Source organism: Poecilia latipinna, unplaced genomic scaffold (genome assembly GCF_001443285.1).
Source record: "Poecilia latipinna isolate Pla-1442-1.1 unplaced genomic scaffold, P_latipinna-1.0 Scaffold305, whole genome shotgun sequence".
Taxonomy (NCBI): domain Eukaryota; kingdom Metazoa; phylum Chordata; class Actinopteri; order Cyprinodontiformes; family Poeciliidae; genus Poecilia; species Poecilia latipinna.
The window spans coordinates 368,386-377,223 of NW_015112921.1; the positions used below are offsets into that span (position 1 = coordinate 368,386).

Sequence of the window (8,838 nt, forward strand, 5' to 3'; positions counted from 1 at the left end):
GCAAATAAAAATATGAAAAGTTAATAACCCAAAATAAGAATAAGTTCAACCAACTGCATTCAGGACTCATCTTCTTTATAAGCAGAATCCAGCTGGGTGTAATTTAATCTCTCCACACTGTAAAAACACAAAATCTTACCCAAGTAATTTTGCTCTAGTTTATAGTGCAAATATCTTAGTTTTGTCTTATTTCAAGTTTGCTAACATACAAGTAACTTCTATCAAGACATAGAAGCTTGTTTTAAATAAATAGTTCCTTAATATTGATGAAAAAATACTCCTTCCATTGGGAGATTATTAAACCTATAACAAAACACAAGTTAATTTATTTGCCAATAGAACAAGCATTTTCTCATCAATATTATTTTCTCAAAACAAGCCTCTGTATCTTGCTTAGTTTGTCTAATTTTAAGTGAACTAAGGTATTTTCTCTAGAAACTAGACCAAAATTACTTTGTAAGATTTTGTGTTTTTGCAGTGTATAATTTGGTGGTGACACGATTAATTGTGGTGAATCAATTTTTAAAATGATTTTCAATTAATTTAGTTATCAATTAATCAACAACTGGAGTAGAAAAAATGCCATTTGCTGAAAAGAAAACTTATTCAGAGCAGTCATTAGACCAAAACTGTACAAAATGTGTCTACATTTTGTATTTACTTACAAGATAAAAACATCTTGTAAATAATTTTTTACCCAAAACGGTTTTAGCTTCACCCAGTTCAAATACATTAAAGTAAAACTAAATGTGTTTGCATTTTTGCAAAACCAAAACCACAAATCACAGCAGACAGGAAAAAAGGTTGTGGAGACATTTCGTAGCCTAAACAGCAAATTTAAAAGATCAATAAATGAAAAGGCCCCAAGATTTTTTATTTTTTACATTTTTCCATTTGAAATAATTTTGAACAAATGGTTGTTAAAGCATCTGGAAGAGCACAAGCTCTGGTTGTGATTGTGCTTCACTGTGTTATTAGTGTCATTACAGGTGAAACTGTAGACTTATCAGCTTACATTTTCATCTTACCTGCAGCAGCACTTACTAGTCGTTAGCACTGGACATCAAACCTGGCAACCCTGGAGCGTAATTGATGGTTACACAGTGCAGTGGGACAGTAAAATTTAATTTGATGCACGTTAATGCTCTCAAGCTTTTCCATCTGGCTTTCACCTAGCACTGTGCTGAACACACACACACACACACACACACAGAAAGTTACTGTATGCATGGACTGTAGAGAAAGTGGAGGTGACACAGCCGGCTGTGCTGGGAGAGGCGGCGGTTCTCAGCTCTCCTCTGTGTGTGTGATCGCGTCACCCCGAATTAGATGTCAAACACACCAGGCTCTACAAACACACACCCACGTGCACACACAGTCGTGTTTTCATCACTTGTGGGGACTTCACATTGACTTCCATTAATTTCTACATCTTAACCCTTACCGTAATCCTAATCCTAAACCTAACCATCATAGACCTAATCACTAACCCAAAAACAACAATTTCCCTCATGGGGAGCAAGAAAATGTCCCCACAAAGAGCAATGGCCTCCGTAACCCCACATTGTAGACAGAAACAGGTTCCCATAAGGATATGGAAACCTGGTATACACACACACACACACACACACACACACACACACACACACACACACACAGTTTTAGTTAGTTTTGATCCAGAGTGCCTAAAAACTCCTTCTTGTCCTTGTTTTGCTTTAGCGAAAATGCTAACGTGAGTGCTGTTAGCTATGCTAGCAATTTGAGCTGACATCTTCTATTGCATTTCTGACTAATTGCATCTTAACGCCTGAAATAAAATTATTTATGTTGGGAAATCTACTGCCAAAGCAACTCAAGTCTGTTTTTCTTTCATTGTGCTTCTAAATTACAAGTAGTCAGAGCGCTACGCAACACAAATAATCACCCGGCCGGAACATGGTGCGTTAAATAGTGAAACGAAGCTTCGAGGCAGATAATTTACAGAGGAACTTTAATAACCGAAGTACTAGAATCATTTGAGGAATCGTTACAGCCCTATTGTTTATATTAAGATGTTGTGCTGTTAAGGGACAAGTTCTAGTTAGGTGAAGAAGTTTGAGAAACGGATTTAACAGGAAGAAACCTCCAGCAGAGCAGAACCGGACTCGGTGTGAGTGGCCGCCTGTAACCGACTGGAGGTTTGAGAAAACAGACGACACAATAAAGCAGAAGCTCTGATCCAGCTGTCTGAACACAGACCATGACGCAGCAGAGTTCAGACCAGCTCAAAAACTGCTTTCAGCTGTGAGGCTTTTCCTGGAGGTAAACTTTGGTAAATTGCTCTAGATAGCGGCTGCATCTCCCCACAGAATTAGCTGGTAACAGTGTAATTTACCAAGCCTGTTTGCTGTAAAGTGTCATTAATTGTTAAAAAGGAAAGACAACATCAGACCCATCAGTACTGGGTCAGATGCTGACATTATATTGGACCGGGCCCATCTCTGGTTTTAATCAACAGAAATGCTACTTTTGTTTGCTTCTGTTTCTTTTGCTGCCTCTTCCTCTCTGCCTCTTATCTTTGTAGCAACGCTTTACTTTGTGGCTTTCAGGCAATCTTCTTTCATCATCATCTAAATACCTTCAATTACTTCTCCAGCCTCTCCCTCTTGTCTCAGATATTTTTATTTTTCTAAACATTTTCTGAGCATCTCTTTCCATGACGTGCATTTCTCTTCTCCTTTTTGTTTTATTTTGCCACCTTACTATTGTAACAGGGTTTTATTTGAGCAATAATATATATATGTGAAATTTGTTCAAATTAGTTTGCATTTATTTAGTTTAGTCTCTAGACAAGAGGTGTGAAACTCATTTTGCTTTCGGGGCCAAATCAAGATCATGAATCATGAATTAAAGGGCTGGTTGTGCTAGAATGTATTAATAAAACCCATTAAATAGTAAATATAAAATATAAATACATTTTTAAAATGAAATGATATTGAACATCTTTTGAGTACCTCTAGGATTTTGTGGCAGTATTTGTGGTAGTAATTTAGAAATATATTTGCTTATGTATGATGGTAAACGCAACTTTTTATGACTCGCAGTAAGAAGTAATACTGCCACCTGCAGGTGGGAGTAAACCATCACTTAGATCCAATGTTCTTTTTTTTTTTTTTTAACATTTTGCAAAAAATTTGCAATAAATTCACAATTATGCATTAACGTGAAATAGTGTTGATTATACGTGAATTTCCATGCAAATTCACAAGAAACTGGAGGAACTAATTGATGAAATTGGGCAAAAAACGGATAAAAACTGCTTTAAATGGATTGATAAAGTAATATTTAAGCACACTGTTATCTTGACAGTTCTATTTATGAGTCTAGAGGGCCGTATAAAAAGCTATGGCGGCCGTTTGCTCTCATTTATTGGTGTGTTCAGTTCTGCTATGCTGCTCCTGGCAGTGGTTGGTTACCATAGTAACCAGTACCTGACAGCTCCTCCCCCTTTTTTTATGTTGCCGTCGGTAACTGTTGGTATGCATTACTTTCAGATCTGTGTTTTCATGACGAAATATTATATTTCAACATATATTTTAGACTGATTTAGTTTCATGAGTAATTTTGCTATGTTTTGTTTATGTTTGTAGCTGTTATTGTTATTAATGTTGATTTTAGCTATGTTTAATTTTACAACCGCTAACTGCTCATTGGGAGCCATTGCTTTGTAGTTTGTTTAGGGTTATTTATTATATTTTATTCAATGTGAAGGGCCAGAAGCTGCTGGACTGATATTAAACACCGATTTGATTTCCTCTGTTGTTAGAATAAATACAGAGAACCTGAATGTTTCTGTTGTGAAGTCAACCTACTGGATCTGAGACGAACATCGAAAGGTTAAACCATCATGTTTCTTTTTCTTTTGCTGCCATGAAATGGTTTTCCAACGTTTCCCCCGATTGTTGTTCTGCTTAATTTCTCTTTAAAATTCGTCTCGCTGGTGTCTCTGGCTGTCACTCCAAGTTGCTTGTACCAAAAAAAACAAAAACAAAAAACAATCAGTCTGTGAGTCTGCAGCAAACTGAAGGATCTCTTGAATCATTTCATTTCGTTTCTGCAAAGAGACACTTATATTCAGCAACTTTTCTTTTTTTTTTTTTTTTTTTTACCCTGCGAGGTAGATTTTCCAACACCCACCTTCGGAATAATTGTGTGCAAGTCTAGACACACACATCCAGAGTGTTACTGCAGCATCTAAAGATATTTTTCTCTCAGACCTAATTGAGGCGTAGGCAGTTGGTTTTTTTCTTCCTGTATGTTTTCCCCTTTGTAGGTTTCCTTTAAGCGCCTGTGGGTTTTAGAAGATTTTAGAAAACCTTACATGTAGCTTTACGGCTGCTATATGTGGAATACAATGTCCATTTCTCAGAACTAGAAATGCGTCTCTTTCTCTGTTGCTTTCAGCCGTCAAACCGCACAAAAATAACATTTATTACTTTCATGTAAATACTAAACTCAAACATTCGCTCATTAGTTAATTTATACTTGAATAAACCTGGCAACATTTTGTTTTTAAATTCCCTTACTCTTGCCTTAAAATAAAATGTAGGTTTTTTTATAAGATGGTAATAACTAAAGATGAACCAGATTAAATATCTAATTAATTAACAATTAACAGATTAAAACATAAAACTCAATTTTTAGTTAATATATTTAGCCCTATTTTTTATGCTACGGATACATAAATTTTTTTTCCCACCTCTGTTCAAGCTGCTGTTATGCTACTTTTACATTATTTTGTTTTTGTTCATTTTCATAATAAAAAGCGCTTTTGTCATCTGTGGGTTTTTTTTTTTTTAGATTTGCTTTATGAATAAATTTGACTTGACTTTAAAAATTCTCTTCAGAAAATACTTTTAAAATTGTTTTTTTCTGTTGGATTCAAACCTTTAAGAATTATGAAACAGTCTGCAGCTCATTTTTGTCTTGCATGTTGTAGATTTTTAAAACAAAACCCTAACCTCTTATTCTTAAAATACCAAACCTTTTGTAGCAGCATACATACTGAAGAACGCTGTTCTCAGTACAACCTGGTAGTATTTGGTGTATTTACCAATTTGTAAAATATTACGTTACATTGTCTTGTATTGTGTCTTTATTTTTGTCCCTTTAGTTAAAAAGGCGGGTGAGAAACTGGGGTCACGGGGTCATCAAGTAATCCCCACAGTTGCAGTTTGCCATTTTATCTGCTTCTGTTCTGGTACTGGCACCATAATGAAAGCACTCTGGGGAGCTGAAGCCAACATAAATCAGTACACAAGATCAGAACCACAAGGGCAAACAACTGTGAATAATGTAAAAGAAATGGAGCCGGTAAAAACGCTGTAACTCAGAGGGAATTATTGGCCTTTTCCCTGACCTCTCACATCGAGGGGTCTCATTACCATAAGAATGTTTTAGTTCCCACTGTTTATCATGTTGGGCTTTGTTACCTTTGGACAGCGATTTAAAATGGTTTCCAGTTTCTGGATTCCAAACCTGATCTTTCAGGATGAGAAACATTTTTTTTGACCAGTTAAATGTTAAAGTGCAGTAAACTTTGAGGAGAGATTAATTAAATTTCTTCTGAGCTTTCATTAAAGGAGCCCTAAAATTTCACTGGAGACAAAACAAAATCCAAAAAATATTTAAAGGTAACCTATTATGTTTCCTTGAACAGGTTTATATACAAAACATGTTCATCACATGGTTTCCACAAAATAATTCTTAGATAATATTTTGTGGTCAGTTCTGTCTATTTGAGCTCCTTTCATAACGTCAAAGTAAGAACATGCTAGTGGCATTTAGACTGTTAGCCTAAATTGTTGCTGCTATTGTTAGCATTTAGCCTAACATTAGCATCAAGGTTGTGATTCTCCACATACTGTGTAGTAGATGTTAGCTAAGCTTAGCTTTGATGCTAATTTTTAGCATCAGAACGCTGGGTTCCAGCAGACGAGCACACTTTGGCAGGCCCCAATTAAACTCCTCCAGAAATTTTCTAGTTCTTAGATAAGAAGATTTTCTGGTCAGTTCTGCATATTTTGATCTCCTTTCAGACTGAGCTGTTTTAGGGCGTCTTGTCACTTTAAATCCAAATAAGCTGGAGCCATTGTACAGCGGGAAAACCAGCTGGACACACATGCTGGAGCTTCACTTTGGTTGCTAGGTAACGGGACTGGGCTCTGTTGCGGTTGCTAGGTAACGACGCAGTGCCATTAGAGTGTGACTTAACTATCAGGAGGGTTTTGAAACGACTCATTTTCAACACACCAAAAAACTTTTAACTTACTGCCAAAAACCGCCTAAGTTTTGTTTTGTTTTTAAGTTCTTTATATTTTTAGAAGAAACCCCAACAGAAGTACAAAAATTTTGCTCAATAGTTCCTCTGTAAGACTGACTCCTGATGTCAATCTTAAAAAAAAATAGCCTGTCAAGATATGGGGAGTTGAGCTGAGTTGAGTTTATCTGTGTGACATTATTTCGCAATGTGTCCTTTTTGGAGGTGGTTAATGAGTCGTGAACATTTTTGTGGACTAAGGTGTGCCTCGGCCTATCAGCAGCTCTTTGGACTGTTTCACCTTTACGCTGGAAAAACAAATTGGGAACAAGACCGTTTGAGGAATAGTTCAAGGATACATGCGGCTATATAATGACGGAGCTGGGAGGACTGGAAATGGGAGTGCAGTTGTTTGTGTGCATTGGCAGGCGGAGTCACAAAAGAGAATATTGGTGCATATTAGCAATAATATTGTCTATTAATGTGACCTGCACTTGCCTCCCTGTGGTTTACACAGACAAGCACACACAGATTCGTACACACACAGTCAAACTGAAAGAGTTTGCTGCACCTTTGATTCATAAAAAAGGGAAATATTTATGACTGGTTGTTAAAGCCCTTCTGGGTACTGTGATGTGTGTGTATATGTGGGTGTGTGTGTGTGTGTATGTACACTGTGTGTCTGCAGTCACACACACATTATGTTCATCTGAACACTCCTGCTTTGGTCACAGGAAGATAACATGATTTGTTTGTCAGAGTGTGTGTACGTGGCTTAAATTAGGCATATGGTTATGTGTGCATATAGTGTGTGTGTGTTTAAGTATGTGTATCACGTAGCTAGTCCATATTATACCCTCTGTGGCCCTCAGCTTTAGCTCCAACATGGCTGCAGGTCTCAGCCTCTCAGCATGGGGGACTGCTGTGATATGTGTGTGTGTGTGTGTGTGTGTGTGTGTGTGTGTTGGGTGAGTAGGTATAGATTTTTATTTATCCATCTTTTGCATTTTATATAACCATTGACAAACCAGTAAAAGTGTGTATTTGATTCAGTCTGAAATTCTGCCATTGTCTGTCTGATACACACACATCGGAAGAAATAGGACACGCTGATATGGGTCCCCTACATGTTGTTTACATCCGGAAATGTCACGCATGCGCATAGCGCTGGAGGGCAGAAAGATTATTCTTTTACATGCCGCCCAACAGCCGCGCTGCCGCGGTAATTCAACTCTGTTTGCTAAAGGAAATCTGGAGATGTATGTATGATTCATTTAGTGCAGTGCGCACAGCGAAGGGAAAAATAACACTGAAAAACCGTTGAAGAGTAACTCAAAACCGCCCTTTTCTCGCTCTATGTGTCGGCTACGCTACACGCGGACTCGTTACCATAGCAACCGACAATAATTTTACGTTTCCCCAATTCACACGTTTCCCCCAAAAAACTATTTTCCCAGATAAACAATTGAATAACTCGAAACTATTTGTATTCTTTTTTTCTTGCTCTCTGTCACACGCAGACTCGTTGCCATAGCAACTGACAACATATATGTAACAGTGTTTAGGTTGTAGAATCCCACTTGCTTTATGTATCAGTGCAATGGGGAAATAGCGCCCCCCCTCTCTGTGTGGCTGGTTATATGCTGCTGGCTCCTGCACTCAGTGCCAGTCTGTGAAAGCTGCACAAGAGGTGAGTTTCATTCTTCAGCACACCGAGTAGAAAGATGTTAGCAATCGATAAAACATAATTTTTATTAACTTAGATAAATAGAGTGCAATTAATATTTACCAGATACGTGCCTGGCACTAATTTTTTGCACTATCATTTCATTATAAAACACTTCATGTGCTAAGTTAAAAAAAAGCTAACATAACGCTCGCTCTGTTGTAGTGTGCTGATTGAAGCTGAGCCGTTGCACTGATTCCAACCCGATATGTTCTCATTCAGGTACATCATTTATTATTGTATCCTTCATTGTATGATCTTTAAAACATGATTTTTACTACACTCAGTGCCAGTCTGTGAAAGCTGCACAAGAGTGTGCTGATTGAAGCTGAGCCGTTGCACTGATTCCAACCCGATATGTTCTCATTCAGGAAATAAACTGCAGATCACCCAGAAACTCCTTGTCTTCTTTAAAACTACACAACGCAGAGTCGAGGGATTACTTGGGCTGGCCTGGTACAGTGGAGTGAAGCAGAACCCGGTTACATATATCTGTCAGGATTCAACACCAAAAAACACTCAAACATTTCCCACACAAAGAACAGAACATAAAACAATAAGACAGTTTTATGTTATTTGGGCTTGGTGTTTATTTTACAATTAATAATAAATGGTAGGTTAGGTACAACCGCTATTAACTAATCCACTCATTAGTTTGGCTACTGCTATTAACTAAACTATACTGTGGTGGTAGATTAGCTAATTTAAACCCCTGCTTTACCAATGATCTGTCAGAGTTGGTGCCAACGTCCTTTTTTTTTTTTTTACTGATCCAAAACACACCATCACATCACATCTACATGTTACGGTTGTC

The 8,838-nt window shown here is 37.4% G+C and overlaps 1 long non-coding RNA gene across 1 annotated transcript; it reads left to right on the forward strand.

Annotated features, from left to right (window-relative positions):
* The first annotated feature begins 7,848 nt into the window (after window positions 1-7,848).
* On the forward strand, window positions 7,849-8,430 carry LOC106948728 (uncharacterized). Its single transcript, XR_001425235.1, has 3 exons — window positions 7,849-7,988; window positions 8,190-8,246; window positions 8,396-8,430. It is a non-coding gene; the product is annotated as an uncharacterized LOC106948728 (long non-coding RNA).
* The last annotated feature ends 408 nt before the right edge of the window (window positions 8,431-8,838 follow it).